This window comes from Siphateles boraxobius, unplaced genomic scaffold (genome assembly GCF_051911475.1).
Source record: "Siphateles boraxobius isolate OS27281-9 unplaced genomic scaffold, OSU_SipBor_1 42, whole genome shotgun sequence".
In the NCBI taxonomy this organism is placed as follows: domain Eukaryota; kingdom Metazoa; phylum Chordata; class Actinopteri; order Cypriniformes; family Leuciscidae; genus Siphateles; species Siphateles boraxobius.
The window spans coordinates 840,819-866,926 of NW_027509053.1; the positions used below are offsets into that span (position 1 = coordinate 840,819).

General features: G+C 42.1%; 42 non-coding genes across 42 annotated transcripts; 21 read left to right on the forward strand and 21 right to left on the reverse strand.

The window, feature by feature from the left end:
* Nucleotides 1-2,150: 2,150 nt before the first annotated feature.
* Nucleotides 2,151-2,224, reverse strand: trnam-cau (transfer RNA methionine (anticodon CAU)). The gene has a single exon. It is a non-coding gene; the product is annotated as a tRNA-Met (tRNA).
* A 95-nt stretch (nucleotides 2,225-2,319) lies between these two features.
* On the forward strand, nucleotides 2,320-2,402 carry trnal-cag (transfer RNA leucine (anticodon CAG)). The gene has a single exon. It is a non-coding gene; the product is annotated as a tRNA-Leu (tRNA).
* Nucleotides 2,403-3,180: 778 nt separating this feature from the next.
* Nucleotides 3,181-3,254, reverse strand: trnam-cau (transfer RNA methionine (anticodon CAU)). The gene has a single exon. It is a non-coding gene; the product is annotated as a tRNA-Met (tRNA).
* A 95-nt stretch (nucleotides 3,255-3,349) lies between these two features.
* trnal-cag (transfer RNA leucine (anticodon CAG)) lies at nucleotides 3,350-3,432 on the forward strand. The gene has a single exon. It is a non-coding gene; the product is annotated as a tRNA-Leu (tRNA).
* A 1,289-nt stretch (nucleotides 3,433-4,721) lies between these two features.
* On the reverse strand, nucleotides 4,722-4,795 carry trnam-cau (transfer RNA methionine (anticodon CAU)). The gene has a single exon. It is a non-coding gene; the product is annotated as a tRNA-Met (tRNA).
* Nucleotides 4,796-4,890: 95 nt separating this feature from the next.
* trnal-cag (transfer RNA leucine (anticodon CAG)) lies at nucleotides 4,891-4,973 on the forward strand. The gene has a single exon. It is a non-coding gene; the product is annotated as a tRNA-Leu (tRNA).
* A 664-nt stretch (nucleotides 4,974-5,637) lies between these two features.
* On the reverse strand, nucleotides 5,638-5,711 carry trnam-cau (transfer RNA methionine (anticodon CAU)). Its single transcript has one exon. It is a non-coding gene; the product is annotated as a tRNA-Met (tRNA).
* Nucleotides 5,712-5,806: 95 nt separating this feature from the next.
* trnal-cag (transfer RNA leucine (anticodon CAG)) lies at nucleotides 5,807-5,889 on the forward strand. Its single transcript has one exon. It is a non-coding gene; the product is annotated as a tRNA-Leu (tRNA).
* A 1,290-nt stretch (nucleotides 5,890-7,179) lies between these two features.
* Nucleotides 7,180-7,253, reverse strand: trnam-cau (transfer RNA methionine (anticodon CAU)). Its single transcript has one exon. It is a non-coding gene; the product is annotated as a tRNA-Met (tRNA).
* A 95-nt stretch (nucleotides 7,254-7,348) lies between these two features.
* Nucleotides 7,349-7,431, forward strand: trnal-cag (transfer RNA leucine (anticodon CAG)). The gene has a single exon. It is a non-coding gene; the product is annotated as a tRNA-Leu (tRNA).
* Nucleotides 7,432-8,094: 663 nt separating this feature from the next.
* Nucleotides 8,095-8,168, reverse strand: trnam-cau (transfer RNA methionine (anticodon CAU)). Its single transcript has one exon. It is a non-coding gene; the product is annotated as a tRNA-Met (tRNA).
* Nucleotides 8,169-8,263: 95 nt separating this feature from the next.
* trnal-cag (transfer RNA leucine (anticodon CAG)) lies at nucleotides 8,264-8,346 on the forward strand. Its single transcript has one exon. It is a non-coding gene; the product is annotated as a tRNA-Leu (tRNA).
* Nucleotides 8,347-9,124: 778 nt separating this feature from the next.
* trnam-cau (transfer RNA methionine (anticodon CAU)) lies at nucleotides 9,125-9,198 on the reverse strand. Its single transcript has one exon. It is a non-coding gene; the product is annotated as a tRNA-Met (tRNA).
* A 95-nt stretch (nucleotides 9,199-9,293) lies between these two features.
* trnal-cag (transfer RNA leucine (anticodon CAG)) lies at nucleotides 9,294-9,376 on the forward strand. The gene has a single exon. It is a non-coding gene; the product is annotated as a tRNA-Leu (tRNA).
* Nucleotides 9,377-10,665: 1,289 nt separating this feature from the next.
* On the reverse strand, nucleotides 10,666-10,739 carry trnam-cau (transfer RNA methionine (anticodon CAU)). The gene has a single exon. It is a non-coding gene; the product is annotated as a tRNA-Met (tRNA).
* Nucleotides 10,740-10,834: 95 nt separating this feature from the next.
* Nucleotides 10,835-10,917, forward strand: trnal-cag (transfer RNA leucine (anticodon CAG)). Its single transcript has one exon. It is a non-coding gene; the product is annotated as a tRNA-Leu (tRNA).
* Nucleotides 10,918-11,580: 663 nt separating this feature from the next.
* On the reverse strand, nucleotides 11,581-11,654 carry trnam-cau (transfer RNA methionine (anticodon CAU)). The gene has a single exon. It is a non-coding gene; the product is annotated as a tRNA-Met (tRNA).
* A 95-nt stretch (nucleotides 11,655-11,749) lies between these two features.
* Nucleotides 11,750-11,832, forward strand: trnal-cag (transfer RNA leucine (anticodon CAG)). The gene has a single exon. It is a non-coding gene; the product is annotated as a tRNA-Leu (tRNA).
* A 667-nt stretch (nucleotides 11,833-12,499) lies between these two features.
* trnam-cau (transfer RNA methionine (anticodon CAU)) lies at nucleotides 12,500-12,573 on the reverse strand. Its single transcript has one exon. It is a non-coding gene; the product is annotated as a tRNA-Met (tRNA).
* Nucleotides 12,574-12,668: 95 nt separating this feature from the next.
* On the forward strand, nucleotides 12,669-12,751 carry trnal-cag (transfer RNA leucine (anticodon CAG)). The gene has a single exon. It is a non-coding gene; the product is annotated as a tRNA-Leu (tRNA).
* Nucleotides 12,752-14,041: 1,290 nt separating this feature from the next.
* trnam-cau (transfer RNA methionine (anticodon CAU)) lies at nucleotides 14,042-14,115 on the reverse strand. Its single transcript has one exon. It is a non-coding gene; the product is annotated as a tRNA-Met (tRNA).
* Nucleotides 14,116-14,210: 95 nt separating this feature from the next.
* Nucleotides 14,211-14,293, forward strand: trnal-cag (transfer RNA leucine (anticodon CAG)). Its single transcript has one exon. It is a non-coding gene; the product is annotated as a tRNA-Leu (tRNA).
* A 664-nt stretch (nucleotides 14,294-14,957) lies between these two features.
* On the reverse strand, nucleotides 14,958-15,031 carry trnam-cau (transfer RNA methionine (anticodon CAU)). Its single transcript has one exon. It is a non-coding gene; the product is annotated as a tRNA-Met (tRNA).
* A 95-nt stretch (nucleotides 15,032-15,126) lies between these two features.
* Nucleotides 15,127-15,209, forward strand: trnal-cag (transfer RNA leucine (anticodon CAG)). The gene has a single exon. It is a non-coding gene; the product is annotated as a tRNA-Leu (tRNA).
* A 663-nt stretch (nucleotides 15,210-15,872) lies between these two features.
* On the reverse strand, nucleotides 15,873-15,946 carry trnam-cau (transfer RNA methionine (anticodon CAU)). The gene has a single exon. It is a non-coding gene; the product is annotated as a tRNA-Met (tRNA).
* A 95-nt stretch (nucleotides 15,947-16,041) lies between these two features.
* trnal-cag (transfer RNA leucine (anticodon CAG)) lies at nucleotides 16,042-16,124 on the forward strand. Its single transcript has one exon. It is a non-coding gene; the product is annotated as a tRNA-Leu (tRNA).
* A 666-nt stretch (nucleotides 16,125-16,790) lies between these two features.
* Nucleotides 16,791-16,864, reverse strand: trnam-cau (transfer RNA methionine (anticodon CAU)). Its single transcript has one exon. It is a non-coding gene; the product is annotated as a tRNA-Met (tRNA).
* Nucleotides 16,865-16,959: 95 nt separating this feature from the next.
* On the forward strand, nucleotides 16,960-17,042 carry trnal-cag (transfer RNA leucine (anticodon CAG)). The gene has a single exon. It is a non-coding gene; the product is annotated as a tRNA-Leu (tRNA).
* A 1,401-nt stretch (nucleotides 17,043-18,443) lies between these two features.
* trnam-cau (transfer RNA methionine (anticodon CAU)) lies at nucleotides 18,444-18,517 on the reverse strand. The gene has a single exon. It is a non-coding gene; the product is annotated as a tRNA-Met (tRNA).
* A 95-nt stretch (nucleotides 18,518-18,612) lies between these two features.
* On the forward strand, nucleotides 18,613-18,695 carry trnal-cag (transfer RNA leucine (anticodon CAG)). Its single transcript has one exon. It is a non-coding gene; the product is annotated as a tRNA-Leu (tRNA).
* A 664-nt stretch (nucleotides 18,696-19,359) lies between these two features.
* On the reverse strand, nucleotides 19,360-19,433 carry trnam-cau (transfer RNA methionine (anticodon CAU)). The gene has a single exon. It is a non-coding gene; the product is annotated as a tRNA-Met (tRNA).
* A 95-nt stretch (nucleotides 19,434-19,528) lies between these two features.
* trnal-cag (transfer RNA leucine (anticodon CAG)) lies at nucleotides 19,529-19,611 on the forward strand. Its single transcript has one exon. It is a non-coding gene; the product is annotated as a tRNA-Leu (tRNA).
* A 664-nt stretch (nucleotides 19,612-20,275) lies between these two features.
* Nucleotides 20,276-20,349, reverse strand: trnam-cau (transfer RNA methionine (anticodon CAU)). Its single transcript has one exon. It is a non-coding gene; the product is annotated as a tRNA-Met (tRNA).
* Nucleotides 20,350-20,444: 95 nt separating this feature from the next.
* On the forward strand, nucleotides 20,445-20,527 carry trnal-cag (transfer RNA leucine (anticodon CAG)). Its single transcript has one exon. It is a non-coding gene; the product is annotated as a tRNA-Leu (tRNA).
* Nucleotides 20,528-21,193: 666 nt separating this feature from the next.
* Nucleotides 21,194-21,267, reverse strand: trnam-cau (transfer RNA methionine (anticodon CAU)). Its single transcript has one exon. It is a non-coding gene; the product is annotated as a tRNA-Met (tRNA).
* A 95-nt stretch (nucleotides 21,268-21,362) lies between these two features.
* On the forward strand, nucleotides 21,363-21,445 carry trnal-cag (transfer RNA leucine (anticodon CAG)). Its single transcript has one exon. It is a non-coding gene; the product is annotated as a tRNA-Leu (tRNA).
* Nucleotides 21,446-22,846: 1,401 nt separating this feature from the next.
* trnam-cau (transfer RNA methionine (anticodon CAU)) lies at nucleotides 22,847-22,920 on the reverse strand. The gene has a single exon. It is a non-coding gene; the product is annotated as a tRNA-Met (tRNA).
* Nucleotides 22,921-23,015: 95 nt separating this feature from the next.
* On the forward strand, nucleotides 23,016-23,098 carry trnal-cag (transfer RNA leucine (anticodon CAG)). The gene has a single exon. It is a non-coding gene; the product is annotated as a tRNA-Leu (tRNA).
* An 833-nt stretch (nucleotides 23,099-23,931) lies between these two features.
* On the forward strand, nucleotides 23,932-24,014 carry trnal-cag (transfer RNA leucine (anticodon CAG)). Its single transcript has one exon. It is a non-coding gene; the product is annotated as a tRNA-Leu (tRNA).
* Nucleotides 24,015-24,677: 663 nt separating this feature from the next.
* Nucleotides 24,678-24,751, reverse strand: trnam-cau (transfer RNA methionine (anticodon CAU)). Its single transcript has one exon. It is a non-coding gene; the product is annotated as a tRNA-Met (tRNA).
* Nucleotides 24,752-24,846: 95 nt separating this feature from the next.
* Nucleotides 24,847-24,929, forward strand: trnal-cag (transfer RNA leucine (anticodon CAG)). The gene has a single exon. It is a non-coding gene; the product is annotated as a tRNA-Leu (tRNA).
* A 777-nt stretch (nucleotides 24,930-25,706) lies between these two features.
* On the reverse strand, nucleotides 25,707-25,780 carry trnam-cau (transfer RNA methionine (anticodon CAU)). Its single transcript has one exon. It is a non-coding gene; the product is annotated as a tRNA-Met (tRNA).
* Nucleotides 25,781-26,108: the final 328 nt, after the last annotated feature.

The window sequence follows — 26,108 nt, forward strand, 5'->3', positions numbered from 1 at the left end:
TATCTATACATAATGATGACATTGAATTAAATGATTAGGATTACAATTATTACATCATGCAAAGGTGACAAAAGCACACTCACCCTTTGGTACACGTCATGCCACTTTTTCTGTCGAGGAGCTGGCCTGTTACCCTCATTTGATGGCCAAACTCCTGTGCTGGCAAACTGTTTTAGCCTTGCAATCCAGTCAGTATCTGACATGGCTTTATGGGATTTTTTGCCAGACATTTTTTTGTTAGGGGGCTAACGGTTAGGTTATATCGTTTTGAACAAAACTACTATAATACAAATTATTTCTTTAAAAAAAGCACACACGATATTTACAATTATAATATATACAATTATATACAAATATAAAATTACATTGTCCGAAAATACAGTTAAAGTTACCGAAAAATAAGTTTCGCAGTCCTCCGTTAAAATGATGATGCCTGACCTCCGTGACAGTGATGCTCGACGTCTGAACTTTTTGACCTCTGACACGCCCCTCAGGATATGTCATTACTTCGTACACCTTCGGCTCAGTTCGGCAACTTGATTGACACTCGGCTAGCTTCCTGACTCCTCCTAGCGGTGCTAAGCGTAAACGTGCCATCGACATTTCCTTGTACTCTGATTGGTCAAATGTCGAAAATGATAAGGAAAAAGTCAAGAATGGCGCTCTCTGATTGGCTGCAAATGTTATAATGTCGAGAATGGCGCTCTCTAATTGGCTGCAAATGTTATAGCGCGTCGACGTGATTGGCTGTGGCGTTCAACATTGTTCAACATTATCCCCATTTTGACGGACTATCCTTCGGCAGCTGGCGTTCAGGTCGCAGTCTCCCCTGGAGGCGTGGGTTCGAATCCCACTTCTGACAAACCTAACCTTTGGCTGCGGGCTCAAGCTAGAGTCTTTAACCCTCTGGCAAGTTTATCCAGAAATTCAGCAATGTTGACAAAGCACTGCAATTCAGTTCATGCTAGAATTAACCAAACATTAAAGTAACACTGACCTGCAGTACATGACCTTTATAGTAACACTTTAATGCAATGTATGGGATTCTATGGCACTTGGAATTTCAAGTCATGACATTTCAGAAAAAATTGGACATTTTGATTGAATCGGATTCAACTGAATTACACGAAATAACATGTGATGTTTACCGGAAGAAGATGCAGTAGAATTTCATGGCAAGGATTGTTGGAAATTTCTTGGAATGAAATGTCATGGGTTTGGGGGCATGGGGTGGAGTGTCATGACACAAGATTCAAGGAATGCAGTAGATGCAGTAGAATTTCATGGCAAGGATTCTTGGAAATTTCTTGGAATGAAATGTCATGGGTTTGGGGGCATGGGGTGGAGTGTCATGACACAAGATTCAAGGAATGTCATGTAAAACATTACATTAGCATTAACAAGACATGCCATTAGAATGAAAGAATGATATAAGCCTTAACAAAACATTGTAACAACACTGACACATATGACATGAATATGAGAGTAATACTATTACTGCATTTGTTCAACATTAGTCTTAAAAAAACACTGGATTTCAATTACAGTGCATATGAAGAAATGACAGATTATGAGACTGACGCGCTGCCTAACTGCGCCAACGTGGCATGTGCTCTGACTCGGGTGAGCGTTGACCCCTAGACTCTAGATCACCTGCCATTCCGTGTAGGTCCAAAAATGCTGCTCACCACTGACCATCATGTCAGGATGGCCAAGCGGTCTAAGGCGCTGCGTTCAGATCGCAGTCACCCCTGGAGGCGTGGTTTAGAAACCCACTTCTGACAAACCTAACCTTTGGCTGCGGGCTCAACCTAGGTTCTTTAACCCTCTGGCAAGTTTATCCAGAAATGCAGTAATGTTGACAAAGCACTGCAATTCAAGGAATGTCATGTAAAACATTACATTAGCATTAACAAGACATGCCATTAGAATGAAAGAATGATATAAGCCTTAACAAAACATTGTAACAACACTGACACATATGACATGAATATGAGAGTAATACTATTAATGCATTTGTTCAACATTAGTCTTAAAAAAACACTGGATTTCAATTACAGTGCATATGAAGAAATGGACAAAGGCATAAAAGGGAATACAGAAAGCAGCTCCTTTATTTACACGGTTCCGTGTATCAAAAAGCACCATTCTGCCCCGTGTGAGGCTCGAACTCACGACCTTCAGATTATGAGACTGACGCGCTGCCTATCTGTGCCAACGAGGCATGTGCTCTGACTCGGGTGAGCGGTGAAGCCCTAGATTCTAGATCATCTGCCATTCCGTGTAGGTGGAAGTGGCCAGCTGACCACTGGCCGTCATGTCAGGATGGCCGAGCGGTCTAAGGCGCTGCGTTCAGGTCGCAGTCTCCCCTGGAGGCGTGGGTTCGAATCCCACTTCTGACAAACCTAGCCTTTGGCTGCGGGCTCAAGCTAGAGTCTTTAACCCTCTGGCAAGTTTATCCAGAAATGCAGTAATGTTGACAAAGCACTGCAATTCAGTTCATGCTAGAATTAACCAAACATTAAAGTAACACTGACCTGCAGTACATGACCTTTATAGTAACACTTTAGTGCAATGTATGGGATTCTATGGCACTTGGAATTTCAAGTCATGACATTTCAGAAAAAAATGGACATGTTGATTGAATCGGATTCAACTGAATTTCACGAAATGACATGTTGTGATGTTTACCGGAAGAAGATGCAGTAGAATTTCATGGCAAGGATTCTTGGAAATTTCTTGGAATGAAATGTCATGGGTTTGGGGGCATGGGGTGGAGTGTCATGACACAAGATTCAAGGAATGCAGTAGATGCAGTAGAATTTCATGGCAAGGATTCTTGGAAATTTCTTGGAATGAAATGTCATGGGTTTGGGGGCATGGGGTGGAGTGTCATGACACAAGATTCAAGGAATGTCATGTAAAACATTACATTGGCATTAACAAGACATGCCATTAGAATGAAAGAATGATATAAGCCTTAACAAAACATTGTAACAACACTGACACATATGACATGAATATGAGAGTAATACTATTACTGCATTTGTTCAACATTAGTCTTAAAAAAACACTGGATTTCAATTACAGTGCATATGAAGAAATGGACAAAGACATAAAAGGGAATACAGAAAGCAGCTCCTTTATTTACACGGTTCCGTGTATCAAAAAGCACCATTCTGCCCCGTGTGAGGCTCGAACTCACGACCTTCAGATTATGAGACTGACGCGCTGCCTAACTGTGCCAACGAGGCATGTGCTCTGACTCGGGTGAGCGGTGAAGCCCTAGATTCTAGATCATCTGCCATTCCGTGTAGGTGGAAGTGGCCAGCTGACCACTGGCCGTCATGTCAGGATGGCCGAGCGGTCTAAGGCGCTGCGTTCAGGTCGCAGTCTCCCCTGGAGGCGTGGGTTCGAATCCCACTTCTGACAAACCTAACCTTTGGCTGCGGGCTCAAGCTAGAGTCTTTAACCCTCTGGCAAGTTTATCCAGAAATGCAGTAATGTTGACAAAGCACTGCAATTCAGTTCATGCTAGAATTAACCAAACATTAAAGTAACACTGACCTGCAGTACATGACCTTTATAGTAACACTTTAGTGCAATGTATTGGATTCTATGGCACTTGGAATTTCAAGTCATGACATTTCAGAAAAAATTGACATGTTGATTGAATCGGATTCAACTGAATTTCACGAAATGACATGTTGTGATGTTTACCGGAAGAAGATGCAGTAGAATTTCATGGCAAGGATTCTTGGAAATTTCTTGGAATGAAATGTCATGGGTTTGGGGGCATGGGGTGGAGTGTCATGACACAAGATTCAAGGAATGCAGTAGATGCAGTAGAATTTCATGGCAAGGATTGTTGGAAATTTCTTGGAATGAAATGTCATGGGTTTGGGGGCATGGGGTGGAGTGTCATGACACAAGATTCAAGGAATGTCATGTAAAACATTACATTAGCATTAACAAGACATGCCATTAGAATGAAAGAATGATATAAGCCTTAACAAAACATTGTAACAACACTGACACATATGACATGAATATGAGAGTAATACTATTACTGCATTTGTTCAACATTAGTCTTAAAAAAACACTGGATTTCAATTACAGTGCATATGAAGAAATGACAGATTATGAGACTGACGCGCTGCCTAACTGCGCCAACGTGGCATGTGCTCTGACTCGGGTGAGCGTTGACCCCTAGACTCTAGATCACCTGCCATTCCGTGTAGGTCCAAAAATGCTGCTCACCACTGACCATCATGTCAGGATGGCCAAGCGGTCTAAGGCGCTGCGTTCAGATCGCAGTCACCCCTGGAGGCGTGGTTTAGAAACCCACTTCTGACAAACCTAACCTTTGGCTGCGGGCTCAAGCTAGGTTCTTTAACCCTCTGGCAAGTTTATCCAGAAATGCAGTAATGTTGACAAAGCACTGCAATTCAAGGAATGTCATGTAAAACATTACATTAGCATTAACAAGACATGCCATTAGAATGAAAGAATGATATAAGCCTTAACAAAACATTGTAACAACACTGACACATATGACATGAATATGATAGTAATACTATTACTGCATTTGTTCAACATTAGTCTTAAAAAACACTGGATTTCAATTACAGTGCATATGAAGAAATGGACAAAGGCATAAAAGGGAATACAGAAAGCAGCTCCTTTATTTACACGGTTCTGTGTATCAAAAAGCACCATTCTGCCCCGTGTGAGGATCGAACTCACGACCTTCAGATTATGAGACTGACGCGCTGCCTAACTGTGCCAACGAGGCATGTGCTCTGACACGGGTGAGCGGTGAAGCCCTAGATTCTAGATCATCTGCCATTCCGTGTAGGTGGAAGTGGCCAGCTGACCACTAGCCGTCATGTCAGGATGGCCGAGCGGTCTAAGGCGCTGCGTTCAGGTCGCAGTCTCCCCTGGAGGCGTGGGTTCAAATCCCACTTCTGACAAACCTAACCTTTGGCTGCGGGCTCAAGCTAGGTTCTTTAACCCTCTGGCAAGTTTATCCAGAAATGCAGTAATGTTGACAAAGCACTGCAATTCAGTTCATGCTAGAATTAACCAAACATTAAAGTAACACTGACCTGCAGTACATGACCTTTATAGTAACACTTTAGTGCAATGTATGGGATTCTATGGCACTTGGAATTTCAAGTCATGACATTTCAGAAAAAATTGGACATTTTGATTGAATCGAATTCAACTGAATTACACAAAATGGCATGTGATGTTTACCGGAAGAAGATGCAGTAGAATTTCATGGCAAGGATTCTTGGAAATTTCTTGGAATGAAATGTCATGGGTTTGGGGGCATGGGGTGGAGTGTCATGACACAAGATTCAAGGAATGTCATGTAAAACATTACATTGGCATTAACAAGACATGCCATTAGAATGAAAGAATGATATAAGCCTTAACAAAACATTGTAACAACACTGACACATATGACATGAATATGAGAGTAATACTATTACTGCATTTGTTCAACATTAGTCTTAAAAAAACACTGGATTTCAATTACAGTGCATATGAAGAAATGGACAAAGGCATAAAAGGGAATACAGAAAGCAGCTCCTTTATTTACACGGTCCCGTGTATCAAAAAGCACCATTCTGCCCCGTGTGAGGCTCGAACTCACGACCTTCAGATTATGAGACTGACGCGCTGCCTAACTGCGCCAACGAGGCATGTGCTCTGACTCGGGTGAGCGGTGAAGCCCTAGATTCTAGATCATCTGCCATTCCGTGTAGGTGCAAAAATGCTGCTGTCCACTGGCCGTCATGTCAGGATGGCCGAGCGGTCTAAGGCGCTGCGTTCAGGTCGCAGTCTCCGCTGGAGGCGTGGGTTCGAATCCCACTTCTGACAAACCTAACCTTTGGCTGCGGGCTCAAGCTAGAGTCTTTAACCCTCTGGCAAGTTTATCCAGAAATGCAGTAATGTTGACAAAGCACTGCAATTCAGTTCATGCTAGAATTAACCAAACATTAAAGTAACACTGACCTGCAGTACATGACCTTTATAGTAACACTTTAGTGCAATGTATTGGATTCTATGGCACTTGGAATTTCAAGTCATGACATTTCAGAAAAAATTGACATGTTGATTGAATCGGATTCAACTGAATTTCACGAAATGACATGTTGTGATGTTTACCGGAAGAAGATGCAGTAGAATTTCATGGCAAGGATTCTTGGAAATTTCTTGGAATGAAATGTCATGGGTTTGGGGGCATGGGGTGGAGTGTCATGACACAAGATTCAAGGAATGCAGTAGATGCAGTAGAATTTCATGGCAAGGATTCTTGGAAATTTCTTGGAATGAAATGTCATGGGTTTGGGGGCATGGGGTGGAGTGTCATGACACAAGATTCAAGGAATGTCATGTAAAACATTACATTAGCATTAACAAGACATGCCATTAGAATGAAAGAATGATATAAGCCTTAACAAAACATTGTAACAACACTGACACATATGACATGAATATGAGAGTAATACTATTACTGCATTTGTTCAACATTAGTCTTAAAAAAACACTGGATTTCAATTACAGTGCATATGAAGAAATGACAGATTATGAGACTGACGCGCTGCCTAACTGCGCCAACGTGGCATGTGCTCTGACTCGGGTGAGCGTTGACCCCTAGACTCTAGATCACCTGCCATTCCGTGTAGGTCCAAAAATGCTGCTCACCACTGACCATCATGTCAGGATGGCCAAGCGGTCTAAGGCGCTGCGTTCAGATCGCAGTCACCCCTGGAGGCGTGGTTTAGAAACCCACTTCTGACAAACCTAACCTTTGGCTGCGGGCTCAAGCTAGGTTCTTTAACCCTCTGGCAAGTTTATCCAGAAATGCAGTAATGTTGACAAAGCACTGCAATTCAAGGAATGTCATGTAAAACATTACATTAGCATTAACAAGACATGCCATTAGAATGAAAGAATGATATAAGCCTTAACAAAACATTGTAACAACACTGACACATATGACATGAATATGATAGTAATACTATTACTGCATTTGTTCAACATTAGTCTTAAAAAAACACTGGATTTCAATTACAGTGCATATGAAGAAATGGACAAAGGCATAAAAGGGAATACAGAAAGCAGCTCCTTTATTTACACAGTTCTGTGTATCAAAAAGCACCATTCTGCCCCGTGTGAGGATCGAACTCACGACCTTCAGATTATGAGACTGACGCGCTGCCTAACTGTGCCAACGAGGCATGTGCTCTGGCTCGGGTGAGCGGTGAAGCCCTAGATTCTAGATCATCTGCCATTCCGTGTAGGTCGAAGTGGCCAGCTGACCACTAGCCATCATGTCAGGATGGCCGAGCGGTCTAAGGCGCTGCGTTCAGGTCGCAGTCTCCCCTGGAGGCGTGGGTTCGAATCCCACTTCTGACAAACTAACCTTTGGCTGCGGGCTCAAGCTAGAGTCTTTAACCCTCTGGCAAGTTTATCCAGAAATTCAGCAATGTTGACAAAGCACTGCAATTCAGTTCATGCTAGAATTAACCAAACATTAAAGTAACACTGACCTGCAGTACATGACCTTTATAGTAACACTTTAATGCAATGTATGGGATTCTATGGCACTTGGAATTTCAAGTCATGACATTTCAGAAAAAATTGGACATTTTGATTGAATCGGATTCAACTGAATTACACGAAATAACATGTGATGTTTACCGGAAGAAGATGCAGTAGAATTTCATGGCAAGGATTGTTGGAAATTTCTTGGAATGAAATGTCATGGGTTTGGGGGCATGGGGTGGAGTGTCATGACACAAGATTCAAGGAATGTCATGTAAAACATTACATTAGCATTAACAAGACATGCCATTAGAATGAAAGAATGATATAAGCCTTAACAAAACATTGTAACAACACTGACACATATGACATGAATATGAGAGTAATACTATTAATGCATTTGTTCAACATTAGTCTTAAAAAAACACTGGATTTCAATTACAGTGCATATGAAGAAATGGACAAAGGCATAAAAGGGAATACAGAAAGCAGCTCCTTTATTTACACGGTTCCGTGTATCAAAAAGCACCATTCTGCCCCGTGTGAGGCTCGAACTCACGACCTTCAGATTATGAGACTGACGCGCTGCCTATCTGTGCCAACGAGGCATGTGCTCTGACTCGGGTGAGCGGTGAAGCTCTAGATTCTAGATCATCTGCCATTCCGTGTAGGTGGAAGTGGCCAGCTGACCACTGGCCGTCATGTCAGGATGGCCGAGCGGTCTAAGGCGCTGCGTTCAGGTCGCAGTCTCCCCTGGAGGCGTGGGTTCGAATCCCACTTCTGACAAACCTAGCCTTTGGCTGCGGGCTCAAGCTAGAGTCTTTAACCCTCTGGCAAGTTTATCCAGAAATGCAGTAATGTTGACAAAGCACTGCAATTCAGTTCATGCTAGAATTAACCAAACATTAAAGTAACACTGACCTGCAGTACATGACCTTTATAGTAACACTTTAGTGCAATGTATGGGATTCTATGGCACTTGGAATTTCAAGTCATGACATTTCAGAAAAAAATGGACATGTTGATTGAATCGGATTCAACTGAATTTCACGAAATGACATGTTGTGATGTTTACCGGAAGAAGATGCAGTAGAATTTCATGGCAAGGATTCTTGGAAATTTCTTGGAATGAAATGTCATGGGTTTGGGGGCATGGGGTGGAGTGTCATGACACAAGATTCAAGGAATGCAGTAGATGCAGTAGAATTTCATGGCAAGGATTCTTGGAAATTTCTTGGAATGAAATGTCATGGGTTTGGGGGCATGGGGTGGAGTGTCATGACACAAGATTCAAGGAATGTCATGTAAAACATTACATTGGCATTAACAAGACATGCCATTAGAATGAAAGAATGATATAAGCCTTAACAAAACATTGTAACAACACTGACACATATGACATGAATATGAGAGTAATACTATTACTGCATTTGTTCAACATTAGTCTTAAAAAAACACTGGATTTCAATTACAGTGCATATGAAGAAATGGACAAAGACATAAAAGGGAATACAGAAAGCAGCTCCTTTATTTACACGGTTCCGTGTATCAAAAAGCACCATTCTGCCCCGTGTGAGGCTCGAACTCACGACCTTCAGATTATGAGACTGACGCGCTGCCTAACTGTGCCAACGAGGCATGTGCTCTGACTCGGGTGAGCGGTGAAGCCCTAGATTCTAGATCATCTGCCATTCCGTGTAGGTGGAAGTGGCCAGCTGACCACTGGCCGTCATGTCAGGATGGCCGAGCGGTCTAAGGCGCTGCGTTCAGGTCGCAGTCTCCCCTGGAGGCGTGGGTTCGAATCCCACTTCTGACAAACCTAACCTTTGGCTGCGGGCTCAAGCTAGAGTCTTTAACCCTCTGGCAAGTTTATCCAGAAATGCAGTAATGTTGACAAAGCACTGCAATTCAGTTCATGCTAGAATTAACCAAACATTAAAGTAACACTGACCTGCAGTACATGACCTTTATAGTAACACTTTAGTGCAATGTATTGGATTCTATGGCACTTGGAATTTCAAGTCATGACATTTCAGAAAAAATTGACATGTTGATTGAATCGGATTCAACTGAATTTCACGAAATGACATGTTGTGATGTTTACCGGAAGAAGATGCAGTAGAATTTCATGGCAAGGATTCTTGGAAATTTCTTGGAATGAAATGTCATGGGTTTGGGGGCATGGGGTGGAGTGTCATGACACAAGATTCAAGGAATGCAGTAGATGCAGTAGAATTTCATGGCAAGGATTGTTGGAAATTTCTTGGAATGAAATGTCATGGGTTTGGGGGCATGGGGTGGAGTGTCATGACACAAGATTCAAGGAATGTCATGTAAAACATTACATTAGCATTAACAAGACATGCCATTAGAATGAAAGAATGATATAAGCCTTAACAAAACATTGTAACAACACTGACACATATGACATGAATATGAGAGTAATACTATTACTGCATTTGTTCAACATTAGTCTTAAAAAAACACTGGATTTCAATTACAGTGCATATGAAGAAATGACAGATTATGAGACTGACGCGCTGCCTAACTGCGCCAACGTGGCATGTGCTCTGACTCGGGTGAGCGTTGACCCCTAGACTCTAGATCACCTGCCATTCCGTGTAGGTCCAAAAATGCTGCTCACCACTGACCATCATGTCAGGATGGCCAAGCGGTCTAAGGCGCTGCGTTCAGATCGCAGTCACCCCTGGAGGCGTGGTTTAGAAACCCACTTCTGACAAACCTAACCTTTGGCTGCGGGCTCAAGCTAGGTTCTTTAACCCTCTGGCAAGTTTATCCAGAAATGCAGTAATGTTGACAAAGCACTGCAATTCAAGGAATGTCATGTAAAACATTACATTAGCATTAACAAGACATGCCATTAGAATGAAAGAATGATATAAGCCTTAACAAAACATTGTAACAACACTGACACATATGACATGAATATGATAGTAATACTATTACTGCATTTGTTCAACATTAGTCTTAAAAAACACTGGATTTCAATTACAGTGCATATGAAGAAATGGACAAAGGCATAAAAGGGAATACAGAAAGCAGCTCCTTTATTTACACGGTTCTGTGTATCAAAAAGCACCATTCTGCCCCGTGTGAGGATCGAACTCACGACCTTCAGATTATGAGACTGACGCGCTGCCTAACTGTGCCAACGAGGCATGTGCTCTGACACGGGTGAGCGGTGAAGCCCTAGATTCTAGATCATCTGCCATTCCGTGTAGGTGGAAGTGGCCAGCTGACCACTAGCCGTCATGTCAGGATGGCCGAGCGGTCTAAGGCGCTGCGTTCAGGTCGCAGTCTCCCCTGGAGGCGTGGGTTCGAATCCCACTTCTGACAAACTAACCTTTGGCTGCGGGCTCAAGCTAGAGTCTTTAACCCTCTGGCAAGTTTATCCAGAAATTCAGCAATGTTGACAAAGCACTGCAATTCAGTTCATGCTAGAATTAACCAAACATTAAAGTAACACTGACCTGCAGTACATGACCTTAATAGTAACACTTTAATGCAATGTATGGGATTCTATGGCACTTGGAATTTCAAGTCATGACATTTCAGAAAAAATTGGACATTTTGATTGAATCGGATTCAACTGAATTACACGAAATAACATGTGATGTTTACCGGAAGAAGATGCAGTAGAATTTCATGGCAAGGATTGTTGGAAATTTCTTGGAATGAAATGTCATGGGTTTGGGGGCATGGGGTGGAGTGTCATGACACAAGATTCAAGGAATGTCATGTAAAACATTACATTAGCATTAACAAGACATGCCATTAGAATGAAAGAATGATATAAGCCTTAACAAAACATTGTAACAACACTGACACATATGACATGAATATGAGAGTAATACTATTACTGCATTTGTTCAACATTAGTCTTAAAAAAACACTGGATTTCAATTACAGTGCATATGAAGAAATGGACAAAGGCATAAAAGGGAATACAGAAAGCAGCTCCTTTATTTACACGGTTCCGTGTATCAAAAAGCACCATTCTGCCCCGTGTGAGGCTCGAACTCACGACCTTCAGATTATGAGACTGACGCGCTGCCTAACTGTGCCAACGAGGCATGTACTCTGACTCGGGTGAGCGGTGAAGCCCTAGATTCTAGATCATCTGCCATTCCGTGTAGGTGGAAGTGGCCAGCTGACCACTGGCCGTCATGTCAGGATGGCCGAGCGGTCTAAGGCGCTGCGTTCAGGTCGCAGTCTCCCCTGGAGGCGTGGGTTCGAATCCCACTTCTGACAAACCTAGCCTTTGGCTGCGGGCTCAAGCTAGAGTCTTTAACCCTCTGGCAAGTTTATCCAGAAATGCAGTAATGTTGACAAAGCACTGCAATTCAGTTCATGCTAGAATTAACCAAACATTAAAGTAACACTGACCTGCAGTACATGACCTTTATAGTAACACTTTAGTGCAATGTATGGGATTCTATGGCACTTGGAATTTCAAGTCATGACATTTCAGAAAAAAATGGACATGTTGATTGAATCGGATTCAACTGAATTTCACAAAATGACATGTTGTGATGTTTACCGGAAGAAGATGCAGTAGAATTTCATGGCAAGGATTCTTGGAAATTTCTTGGAATGAAATGTCATGGGTTTGGGGGCATGGGGTGGAGTGTCATGACACAAGATTCAAGGAATGTCATGTAAAACATTACATTAGCATTAACAAGACATGCCATTAGAATGAAAGAATGATATAAGCCTTAACAAAACATTGTAACAACATTGACACATATGACATGAATGTGAGAGTAATACTATTACTGCATTTGTTCAACATTAGTCTTAAAAAAACACTGGATTTCAATTACAGTGCATATGAAGAAATGGACAAAGACATAAAAGGGAATACAGAAAGCAGCTCCTTTATTTACACGGTCCCGTGTATCAAAAAGCACCATTCTGCCCCGTGTGAGGCTCGAACTCACGACCTTCAGATTATGAGACTGACGCGCTGCCTAACTGCGCCAACGAGGCATGTGCTCTGACTTGGGTGAGCGGTGAAGCCCTAGATTCTAGATCATCTGCCATTCCGTGTAGGTGCAAAAATGCTGCTGTCCACTGGCCGTCATGTCAGGATGGCCGAGCGGTCTAAGGCGCTGCGTTCAGGTCGCAGTCTCCCCTGGAGGCGTGGGTTCGAATCCCACTTCTGACAAACCTAACCTTTGGCTGCGGGCTCAAGCTAGAGTCTTTAACCCTCTGGCAAGTTTATCCAGAAATGCAGTAATGTTGACAAAGCACTGCAATTCAGTTCATGCTAGAATTAACCAAACATTAAAGTAACACTGACCTGCAGTACATGACCTTTATAGTAACACTTTAGTGCAATGTATTGGATTCTATGGCACTTGGAATTTCAAGTCATGACATTTCAGAAAAAATTGACATGTTGATTGAATCGGATTCAACTGAATTTCACGAAATGACATGTTGTGATGTTTACCGGAAGAAGATGCAGTAGAATTTCATGGCAAGGATTCTTGGAAATTTCTTGGAATGAAATGTCATGGGTTTGGGGGCATGGGGTGGAGTGTCATGACACAAGATTCAAGGAATGCAGTAGATGCAGTAGAATTTCATGGCAAGGATTGTTGGAAATTTCTTGGAATGAAATGTCATGGGTTTGGGGGCATGGGGTGGAGTGTCATGACACAAGATTCAAGGAATGTCATGTAAAACATTACATTAGCATTAACAAGACATGCCATTAGAATGAAAGAATGATATAAGCCTTAACAAAACATTGTAACAACACTGACACATATGACATGAATATGAGAGTAATACTATTACTGCATTTGTTCAACATTAGTCTTAAAAAAACACTGGATTTCAATTACAGTGCATATGAAGAAATGACAGATTATGAGACTGACGCGCTGCCTAACTGCGCCAACGTGGCATGTGCTCTGACTCGGGTGGGCGTTGACCCCTAGACTCTAGATCACCTGCCATTCCGGGTAGGTCCAAAAATGCTGCTCACCACTGACCATCATGTCAGGATGGCCAAGCGGTCTAATGCGCTGCGTTCAGATCGCAATCACCCCTGGAGGCGTGGTTTAGAAACCCACTTCTGACAAACCTAACCTTTGGCTGCGGGCTCAAGCTAGGTTCTTTAACCCTCTGGCAAGTTTATCCAGAAATGCAGTAATGTTGACAAAGCACTGCAATTCAAGGAATGTCATGTAAAACATTACATTAGCATTAACAATACATGCCATTAGAATGAAAGAATGATATAAGCCTTAACAAAACATTGTAACAACACTGACACATATGACATGAATATGATAGTAATACTATTACTGCATTTGTTCAACATTAGTCTTAAAAAAACACTGGATTTCAATTACAGTGCATATGAAGAAATGGACAAAGGCATAAAAGGGAATACAGAAAGCAGCTCCTTTATTTACACGGTTCTGTGTATCAAAAAGCACCATTCTGCCCCGTGTGAGGATCGAACTCACGACCTTCAGATTATGAGACTGACGCGCTGCCTAACTGTGCCAACGAGGCATGTGCTCTGGCTCGGGTGAGCGGTGAAGCCCTAGATTCTAGATCATCTGCCATTCCGTGTAGGTCGAAGTGGCCAGCTGACCACTAGCCATCATGTCAGGATGGCCGAGCGGTCTAAGGCGCTGCGTTCAGGTCGCAGTCTCCCCTGGAGGCGTGGGTTCGAATCCCACTTCTGACAAACCTAACCTTTGGCTGCGGGCTCAAGCTAGAGTCTTTAACCCTCTGGCAAGTTTATCCAGAAATTCAGCAATGTTGACAAAGCACTGCAATTCAGTTCATGCTAGAATTAACCAAACATTAAAGTAACACTGACCTGCAGTACATGACCTTTATAGTTACACTTTAATGCAATGTATGGGATTCTATGGCACTTGGAATTTCAAATCATGACATTTCAGAAAAAATTGGACATTTTGATTGAATCGGATTCAACTGAATTACACGAAATAACATGTGATGTTTACCGGAAGAAGATGCAGTAGAATTTCATGGCAAGGATTGTTGGAAATTTCTTGGAATGAAATGTCATGGGTTTGGGGGCATGGGGTGGAGTGTCATGACACAAGATTCAAGGAATGTCATGTAAAACATTACATTAGCATTAACAAGACATGCCATTAGAATGAAAGAATGATATAAGCCTTAACAAAACATTGTAACAACACTGACACATATGACATGAATATGATAGTAATACTATTACTGCATTTGTTCAACATTAGTCTTAAAAAAACACTGGATTTCAATTACAGTGCATATGAAGAAATGGACAAAGGCATAAAAGGGAATACAGAAAGCAGCTCCTTTATTTACACGGTTCTGTGTATCAAAAAGCACCATTCTGCCCCGTGTGAGGATCGAACTCACGACCTTCAGATTATGAGACTGACGCGCTGCCTAACTGTGCCAACGAGGCATGTGCTCTGACACGGGTGAGCGGTGAAGCCCTAGATTCTAGATCATCTGCCATTCCGTGTAGGTGGAAGTGGCCAGCTGACCACTAGCCGTCATGTCAGGATGGCCGAGCGGTCTAAGGCGCTGCGTTCAGGTCGCAGTCTCCCCTGGAGGCGTGGGTTCGAATCCCACTTCTGACAAACTAACCTTTGGCTGCGGGCTCAAGCTAGAGTCTTTAACCCTCTGGCAAGTTTATCCAGAAATTCAGCAATGTTGACAAAGCACTGCAATTCAGTTCATGCTAGAATTAACCAAACATTAAAGTAACACTGACCTGCAGTACATGACCTTTATAGTAACACTTTAATGCAATGTATGGGATTCTATGGCACTTGGAATTTCAAGTCATGACATTTCAGAAAAAATTGGACATTTTGATTGAATCGGATTCAACTGAATTACACGAAATAACATGTGATGTTTACCGGAAGAAGATGCAGTAGAATTTCATGGCAAGGATTGTTGGAAATTTCTTGGAATGAAATGTCATGGGTTTGGGGGCATGGGGTGGAGTGTCATGACACAAGATTCAAGGAATGTCATGTAAAACATTACATTAGCATTAACAAGACATGCCATTAGAATGAAAGAATGATATAAGCCATAACAAAACATTGTAACAACACTGACACATATGACATGAATATGAGAGTAATACTATTACTGCATTTGTTCAACATTAGTCTTAAAAAAACACTGGATTTCAATTACAGTGCATATGAAGAAATGGACAAAGACATAAAAGGGAATACAGAAAGCAGCTCCTTTATTTACACGGTCCCGTGTATCAAAAAGAACCATTCTGCCCCGTGTGAGGCTCGAACTCACGACCTTCAGATTATGAGACTGACGCGCTGCATAACTGCGCCAACGAGGCATGTGCTCTGACTTGGGTGAGCGGTGAAGCCCTAGATTCTAGATCATCTGCCATTCCGTGTAGGTGCAAAAATGCTGCTGTCCACTGGCCGTCATGTCAGGATGGCCGAGCGGTCTAAGGCGCTGCGTTCAGGTCGCAGTCTCCCCTGGAGGCGTGGGTTCGAATCCCACTTCTGACAAACCTAACCTTTGGCTGCGGGCTCAAGCTAGAGTCTTTAACCCTCTGGCAAGTTTATCCAGAAATGCAGTAATGTTGACAAAGCACTGCAATTCAGTTCATGCTAGAATTAACCAAACATTAAAGTAACACTGACCTGCAGTACATGACCTTTATAGTAACACTTTAGTGCAATGTATTGGATTCTATGGCACTTGGAATTTCAAGTCATGACATTTCAGAAAAAATTGACATGTTGATTGAATCGGATTCAACTGAATTTCACGAAATGACATGTTGTGATGTTTACCGGAAGAAGATGCAGTAGAATTTCATGGCAAGGATTCTTGGAAATTTCTTGGAATGAAATGTCATGGGTTTGGGGGCATGGGGTGGAGTGTCATGACACAAGATTCAAGGAATGTCATGTAAAACATTACATTAGCATTAACAAGACATGCCATTAGAATGAAAGAATGATATAAGCCTTAACAAAACATTGTAACAACATTGACACATATGACATGAATGTGAGAGTAATACTATTACTGCATTTGTTCAACATTAGTCTTAAAAAAACACTGGATTTCAATTACAGTGCATATGAAGAAATGGACAAAGACATAAAAGGGAATACAGAAAGCAGCTCCTTTATTTACACGGTCCCGTGTATCAAAAAGCACCATTCTGCCCCGTGTGAGGCTCGAACTCACGACCTTCAGATTATGAGACTGACGCGCTGCCTAACTGCGCCAACGAGGCATGTGCTCTGACTTGGGTGAGCGGTGAAGCCCTAGATTCTAGATCATCTGCCATTCCGTGTAGGTGGAAAAATGCTGCTGTCCACTGGCCGTCATGTCAGGATGGCCGAGCGGTCTAAGGCGCTGCGTTCAGGTTGCAGTCTCCCCTGGAGGCGTGGGTTCGAATCCCACTTCTGACAAACCTAACCTTTGGCTGCGGGCTCAAGCTAGAGTCTTTAACCCTCTGGCAAGTTTATCCAGAAATGCAGTAATGTTGACAAAGCACTGCAATTCAGTTCATGCTAGAATTAACCAAACATTAAAGTAACACTGACCTGCAGTACATGACCTTTATAGTAACACTTTAGTGCAATGTATTGGATTCTATGGCACTTGGAATTTCAAGTCATGACATTTCAGAAAAAATTGACATGTTGATTGAATCGGATTCAACTGAATTTCACGAAATGACATGTTGTGATGTTTACCGGAAGAAGATGCAGTAGAATTTCATGGCAAGGATTCTTGGAAATTTCTTGGAATGAAATGTCATGGGTTTGGGGGCATGGGGTGGAGTGTCATGACACAAGATTCAAGGAATGCAGTAGATGCAGTAGAATTTCATGGCAAGGATTCTTGGAAATTTCTTGGAATGAAATGTCATGGGTTTGGGGGCATGGGGTGGAGTGTCATGACACAAGATTCAAGGAATGCAGTAGATGCAGTAGAATTTCATGGCAAGGATTGTTGGAAATTTCTTGGAATGAAATGTCATGGGTTTGGGGGCATGGGGTGGAGTGTCATGACACAAGATTCAAGGAATGTCATGTAAAACATTACATTAGCATTAACAAGACATGCCATTAGAATGAAAGAATGATATAAGCCTTAACAAAACATTGTAACAACACTGACACATATGACATGAATATGAGAGTAATACTATTACTGCATTTGTTCAACATTAGTCTTAAAAAAACACTGGATTTCAATTACAGTGCATATGAAGAAATGACAGATTATGAGACTGACGCGCTGCCTAACTGCGCCAACGTGGCATGTGCTCTGACTCGGGTGGGCGTTGACCCCTAGACTCTAGATCACCTGCCATTCCGTGTAGGTCCAAAAATGCTGCTCACCACTGACCATCATGTCAGGATGGCCAAGCGGTCTAATGCGCTGCGTTCAGATCGCAATCACCCCTGGAGGCGTGGTTTAGAAACCCACTTCTGACAAACCTAACCTTTGGCTGCGGGCTCAAGCTAGGTTCTTTAACCCTCTGGCAAGTTTATCCAGAAATGCAGTAATGTTGACAAAGCACTGCAATTCAAGGAATGTCATGTAAAACATTACATTAGCATTAACAAGACATGCCATTAGAATGAAAGAATGATATAAGCCTTAACAAAACATTGTAACAACACTGACACATATGACATGAATATGATAGTAATACTATTACTGCATTTGTTCAACATTAGTCTTAAAAAAACACTGGATTTCAATTACAGTGCATATGAAGAAATGGACAAAGGCATAAAAGGGAATACAGAAAGCAGCTCCTTTATTTACACGGTTCTGTGTATCAAAAAGCACCATTCTGCCCCGTGTGAGGATCGAACTCACGACCTTCAGATTATGAGACTGACGCGCTGCCTAACTGTGCCAACGAGGCATGTGCTCTGGCTCGGGTGAGCGGTGAAGCCCTAGATTCTAGATCATCTGCCATTCCGTGTAGGTCGAAGTGGCCAGCTGACCACTAGCCATCATGTCAGGATGGCCGAGCGGTCTTAGGCGCTGCGTTCAGGTCGCAGTCTCCCCTGGAGGCGTGGGTTCGAATCCCACTTCTGACAAACCTAACCTTTGGCTGCGGGCTCAAGCTAGAGTCTTTAACCCTCTGGCAAGTTTATCCAGAAATTCAGCAATGTTGACAAAGCACTGCAATTCAGTTCATGCTAGAATTAACCAAACATTAAAGTAACACTGACCTGCAGTACATGACCTTTATAGTTACACTTTAATGCAATGTATGGGATTCTATGGCACTTGGAATTTCAAATCATGACATTTCAGAAAAAATTGGACATTTTGATTGAATCGGATTCAACTGAATTACACGAAATAACATGTGATGTTTACCGGAAGAAGATGCAGTAGAATTTCATGGCAAGGATTGTTGGAAATTTCTTGGAATGAAATGTCATGGGTTTGGGGGCATGGGGTGGAGTGTCATGACACAAGATTCAAGGAATGTCATGTAAAACATTACATTAGCATTAACAAGACATGCCATTAGAATGAAAGAATGATATAAGCCTTAACAAAACATTGTAACAACACTGACACATATGACATGAATATGATAGTAATACTATTACTGCATTTGTTCAACATTAGTCTTAAAAAAACACTGGATTTCAATTACAGTGCATATGAAGAAATGGACAAAGGCATAAAAGGGAATACAGAAAGCAGCTCCTTTATTTACACGGTTCTGTGTATCAAAAAGCACCATTCTGCCCCGTGTGAGGATCGAACTCACGACCTTCAGATTATGAGACTGACGCGCTGCCTAACTGTGCCAACGAGGCATGTGCTCTGACACGGGTGAGCGGTGAAGCCCTAGATTCTAGATCATCTGCCATTCCGTGTAGGTGGAAGTGGCCAGCTGACCACTAGCCGTCATGTCAGGATGGCCGAGCGGTCTAAGGCGCTGCGTTCAGGTCGCAGTCTCCCCTGGAGGCGTGGGTTCGAATCCCACTTCTGACAAACTAACCTTTGGCTGCGGGCTCAAGCTAGAGTCTTTAACCCTCTGGCAAGTTTATCCAGAAATTCAGCAATGTTGATAAAAGCACTGCAATTCAGTTCATGCTAGAATTAACCAAACATTAAAGTAACACTGACCTGCAGTACATGACCTTTATAGTAACACTTTAATGCAATGTATGGGATTCTATGGCACTTGGAATTTCAAGTCATGACATTTCAGAAAAAATTGGACATTTTGATTGAATCGGATTCAACTGAATTACACGAAATAACATGTGATGTTTACCGGAAGAAGATGCAGTAGAATTTCATGGCAAGGATTGTTGGAAATTTCTTGGAATGAAATGTCATGGGTTTGGGGGCATGGGGTGGAGTGTCATGACACAAGATTCAAGGAATGTCATGTAAAACATTACATTAGCATTAACAAGACATGCCATTAGAATGAAAGAATGATATAAGCCATAACAAAACATTGTAACAACACTGACACATATGACATGAATATGAGAGTAATACTATTACTGCATTTGTTCAACATTAGTCTTAAAAAAACACTGGATTTCAATTACAGTGCATATGAAGAAATGGACAAAGACATAAAAGGGAATACAGAAAGCAGCTCCTTTATTTACACGGTCCCGTGTATCAAAAAGAACCATTCTGCCCCGTGTGAGGCTCGAACTCACGACCTTCAGATTATGAGACTGACGCGCTGCCTAACTGCGCCAACGAGGCATGTGCTCTGACTTGGGTGAGCGGTGAAGCCCTAGATTCTAGATCATCTGCCATTCCGTGTAGGTGCAAAAATGCTGCTGTCCACTGGCCGTCATGTCAGGATGGCCGAGCGGTCTAAGGCGCTGCGTTCAGGTCGCAGTCTCCCCTGGAGGCGTGGGTTCGAATCCCACTTCTGACAAACCTAACCTTTGGCTGCGGGCTCAAGCTAGAGTCTTTAACCCTCTGGCAAGTTTATCCAGAAATGCAGTAATGTTGACAAAGCACTGCAATTCAGTTCATGCTAAAATTAACCAAACATTAAAGTAACACTGACCTGCAGTACATGACCTTTATAGTAACACTTTAGTGCAATGTATTGGATTCTATGGCACTTGGAATTTCAAGTCATGACATTTCAGAAAAAATTGACATGTTGATTGAATCGGATTCAACTGAATTTCACGAAATGACATGTTGTGATGTTTACCGGAAGAAGATGCAGTAGAATTTCATGGCAAGGATTCTTGGAAATTTCTTGGAATGAAATGTCATGGGTTTGGGGGCATGGGGTGGAGTGTCATGACACAAGATTCAAGGAATGTCATGTAAAACATTACATTAGCATTAACAAGACATGCCATTAGAATGAAAGAATGATATAAGCCTTAACAAAACATTGTAACAACATTGACACATATGACATGAATGTGAGAGTAATACTATTACTGCATTTGTTCAACATTAGTCTTAAAAAAACACTGGATTTCAATTACAGTGCATATGAAGAAATGGACAAAGACATAAAAGGGAATACAGAAAGCAGCTCCTTTATTTACACGGTCCCGTGTATCAAAAAGCACCATTCTGCCCCGTGTGAGGCTCGAACTCACGACCTTCAGATTATGAGACTGACGCGCTGCCTAACTGCGCCAACGAGGCATGTGCTCTGACTTGGGTGAGCGGTGAAGCCCTAGATTCTAGATCATCTGCCATTCCGTGTAGGTGCAAAAATGCTGCTGTCCACTGGCCGTCATGTCAGGATGGCCGAGCGGTCTAAGGCGCTGTGTTCAGGTTGCAGTCTCCCCTGGAGGCGTGGGTTCGAATCCCAGTTCTGACAAACCTAACCTTTGGCTGCGGGCTCAAGCTAGAGTCTTTAACCCTCTGGCAAGTTTATCCAGAAATGCAGTAATGTTGACAAAGCACTGCAATTCAGTTCATGCTAGAATTAACCAAACATTAAAGTAACACTGACCTGCAGTACATGACCTTTATAGTAACACTTTAGTGCAATGTATTGGATTCTATGGCACTTGGAATTTCAAGTCATGACATTTCAGAAAAAATTGACATGTTGATTGAATCGGATTCAACTGAATTTCACGAAATGACATGTTGTGATGTTTACCGGAAGAAGATGCAGTAGAATTTCATGGCAAGGATTCTTGGAAATTTCTTGGAATGAAATGTCATGGGTTTGGGGGCATGGGGTGGAGTGTCATGACACAAGATTCAAGGAATGCAGTAGATGCAGTAGAATTTCATGGCAAGGATTCTTGGAAATTTCTTGGAATGAAATGTCATGGGTTTGGGGGCATGGGGTGGAGTGTCATGACACAAGATTCAAGGAATGCAGTAGATGCAGTAGAATTTCATGGCAAGGATTGTTGGAAATTTCTTGGAATGAAATGTCATGGGTTTGGGGGCATGGGGTGGAGTGTCATGACACAAGATTCAAGGAATGTCATGTAAAACATTACATTAGCATTAACAAGACATGCCATTAGAATGAAAGAATGATATAAGCCTTAACAAAACATTGTAACAACACTGACACATATGACATGAATATGAGAGTAATACTATTACTGCATTTGTTCAACATTAGTCTTAAAAAAACACTGGATTTCAATTACAGTGCATATGAAGAAATGACAGATTATGAGACTGACGCGCTGCCTAACTGCGCCAACGTGGCATGTGCTCTGACTCGGGTGGGCGTTGACCCCTAGACTCTAGATCACCTGCCATTCCGTGTAGGTCCAAAAATGCTGCTCACCACTGACCATCATGTCAGGATGGCCAAGCGGTCTAATGCGCTGCGTTCAGATCGCAATCACCCCTGGAGGCGTGGTTTAGAAACCCACTTCTGACAAACCTAACCTTTGGCTGCGGGCTCAAGCTAGGTTCTTTAACCCTCTGGCAAGTTTATCCAGAAATGCAGTAATGTTGACAAAGCACTGCAATTCAAGGAATGTCATGTAAAACATTACATTAGCATTAACAAGACATGCCATTAGAATGAAAGAATGATATAAGCCTTAACAAAACATTGTAACAACACTGACACATATGACATGAATATGATAGTAATACTATTACTGCATTTGTTCAACATTAGTCTTAAAAAAACACTGGATTTCAATTACAGTGCATATGAAGAAATGGACAAAGGCATAAAAGGGAATACAGAAAGCAGCTCCTTTATTTACACGGTTCTGTGTATCAAAAAGCACCATTCTGCCCCGTGTGAGGATCGAACTCACGACCTTCAGATTATGAGACTGACGCGCTGCCTAACTGTGCCAACGAGGCATGTGCTCTGGCTCGGGTGAGCGGTGAAGCCCTAGATTCTAGATCATCTGCCATTCCGTGTAGGTCGAAGTGGCCAGCTGACCACTAGCCATCATGTCAGGATGGCCGAGCGGTCTAAGGCGCTGCGTTCAGGTCGCAGTCTCCCCTGGAGGCGTGGGTTCGAATCCCACTTCTGACAAACCTAACCTTTGGCTGCGGGCTCAAGCTAGAGTCTTTAACCCTCTGGCAAGTTTATCCAGAAATTCAGCAATGTTGACAAAGCACTGCAATTCAGTTCATGCTAGAATTAACCAAACATTAAAGTAACACTGACCTGCAGTACATGACCTTTATAGTTACACTTTAATGCAATGTATGGGATTCTATGGCACTTGGAATTTCAAATCATGACATTTCAGAAAAAATTGGACATTTTGATTGAATCGGATTCAACTGAATTACACGAAATAACATGTGATGTTTACCGGAAGAAGATGCAGTAGAATTTCATGGCAAGGATTGTTGGAAATTTCTTGGAATGAAATGTCATGGGTTTGGGGGCATGGGGTGGAGTGTCATGACACAAGATTCAAGGAATGTCATGTAAAACATTACATTAGCATTAACAAGACATGCCATTAGAATGAAAGAATGATATAAGCCTTAACAAAACATTGTAACAACACTGACACATATGACATGAATATGATAGTAATACTATTACTGCATTTGTTCAACATTAGTCTTAAAAAAACACTGGATTTCAATTACAGTGCATATGAAGAAATGGACAAAGGCATAAAAGGGAATACAGAAAGCAGCTCCTTTATTTACACGGTTCTGTGTATCAAAAAGCACCATTCTGCCCCGTGTGAGGATCGAACTCACGACCTTCAGATTATGAGACTGACGCGCTGCCTAACTGTGCGAACGAGGCATGTGCTCTGACACGGGTGAGCGGTGAAGCCCTAGATTCTAGATCATCTGCCATTCCGTGTAGGTGGAAGTGGCCAGCTGACCACTAGCCGTCATGTCAGGATGGCCGAGCGGTCTAAGGCGCTGCGTTCAGGTCGCAGTCTCCCCTGGAGGCGTGGGTTCGAATCCCACTTCTGACAAACTAACCTTTGGCTGCGGGCTCAAGCTAGAGTCTTTAACCCTCTGGCAAGTTTATCCAGAAATTCAGCAATGTTGACAAAGCACTGCAATTCAGTTCATGCTAGAATTAACCAAACATTAAAGTAACACTGACCTGCAGTACATGACCTTTATAGTAACACTTTAATGCAATGTATGGGATTCTATGGCACTTGGAATTTCAAGTCATGACATTTCAGAAAAAATTGGACATTTTGATTGAATCGGATTCAACTGAATTACACGAAATAACATGTGATGTTTACCGGAAGAAGATGCAGTAGAATTTCATGGCAAGGATTGTTGGAAATTTCTTGGAATGAAATGTCATGGGTTTGGGGGCATGGGGTGGAGTGTCATGACACAAGATTCAAGGAATGTCATGTAAAACATTACATTAGCATTAACAAGACATGCCATTAGAATGAAAGAATGATATAAGCCTTAACAAAACATTGTAACAACACTGACACATATGACATGAATATGAGAGTAATACTATTACTGCATTTGTTCAACATTAGTCTTAAAAAAACACTGGATTTCAATTACAGTGCATATGAAGAAATGGACAAAGACATAAAAGGGAATACAGAAAGCAGCTCCTTTATTTACACGGTCCCGTGTATCAAAAAGAACCATTCTGCCCCGTGTGAGGCTCGAACTCACGACCTTCAGATTATGAGACTGACGCGCTGCCTAACTGCGCCAACGAGGCATGTGCTCTGACTTGGGTGAGCGGTGAAGCCCTAGATTCTAGATCATCTGCCATTCCGTGTAGGTGCAAAAATGCTGCTGTCCACTGGCCGTCATGTCAGGATGGCCGAGCGGTCTAAGGCGCTGCGTTCAGGTCGCAGTCTCCCCTGGAGGCGTGGGTTCGAATCCCACTTCTGACAAACCTAACCTTTGGCTGCGGGCTCAAGCTAGAGTCTTTAACCCTCTGGCAAGTTTATCCAGAAATGCAGTAATGTTGACAAAGCACTGCAATTCAGTTCATGCTAGAATTAACCAAACATTAAAGTAACACTGACCTGCAGTACATGACCTTTATAGTAACACTTTAGTGCAATGTATTGGATTCTATGGCACTTGGAATTTCAAGTCATGACATTTCAGAAAAAATTGACATGTTGATTGAATCGGATTCAACTGAATTTCACGAAATGACATGTTGTGATGTTTACCGGAAGAAGATGCAGTAGAATTTCATGGCAAGGATTCTTGGAAATTTCTTGGAATGAAATGTCATGGGTTTGGGGGCATGGGGTGGAGTGTCATGACACAAGATTCAAGGAATGCAGTAGATGCAGTAGAATTTCATGGCAAGGATTGTTGGAAATTTCTTGGAATGAAATGTCATGGGTTTGGGGGCATGGGGTGGAGTGTCATGACACAAGATTCAAGGAATGTCATGTAAAACATTACATTAGCATTAACAAGACATGCCATTATTATGAAAGAATGATATAAGCCTTAACAAATTATTGTAACAACACTGACACATATGACATGAATATGATAGTAATACTATTACTGCATTTGTTCAACATTAGTCTTAAAAAAACACTGGATTTCAATTACAGTGCATATGAAGAAATGGACAAAGGCATAAAAGGGAATACAGAAAGCAGCTCCTTTATTTACACGGTTCTGTGTATCAAAAAGCACCATTCTGCCCCGTGTGAGGATCGAACTCACGACCTTCAGATTATGAGACTGACGCGCTGCCTAACTGTGCCAACGAGGCATGTGCTCTGACTCGGGTGAGCGGTGAAGCCCTAGATTCTAGATCATCTGCCATTCCGTGTAGGTCGAAGTGGCGAAGTGGCCGGTGATGTTTACCGGAAGAAGATGCAGTAGAATTTCATGGCAAGGATTGTTGGAAATTTCTTGGAATGAAATGTCATGGGTTTGGGGGCATGGGGTGGAGTGTCATGACACAAGATTCAAGGAATGTCATGTAAAACATTACATTAGCATTAACAAGACATGCCATTAGAATGAAAGAATGATATAAGCCTTAACAAAACATTGTAACAACACTGACACATATGACATGTTCAACATTAGTCTTA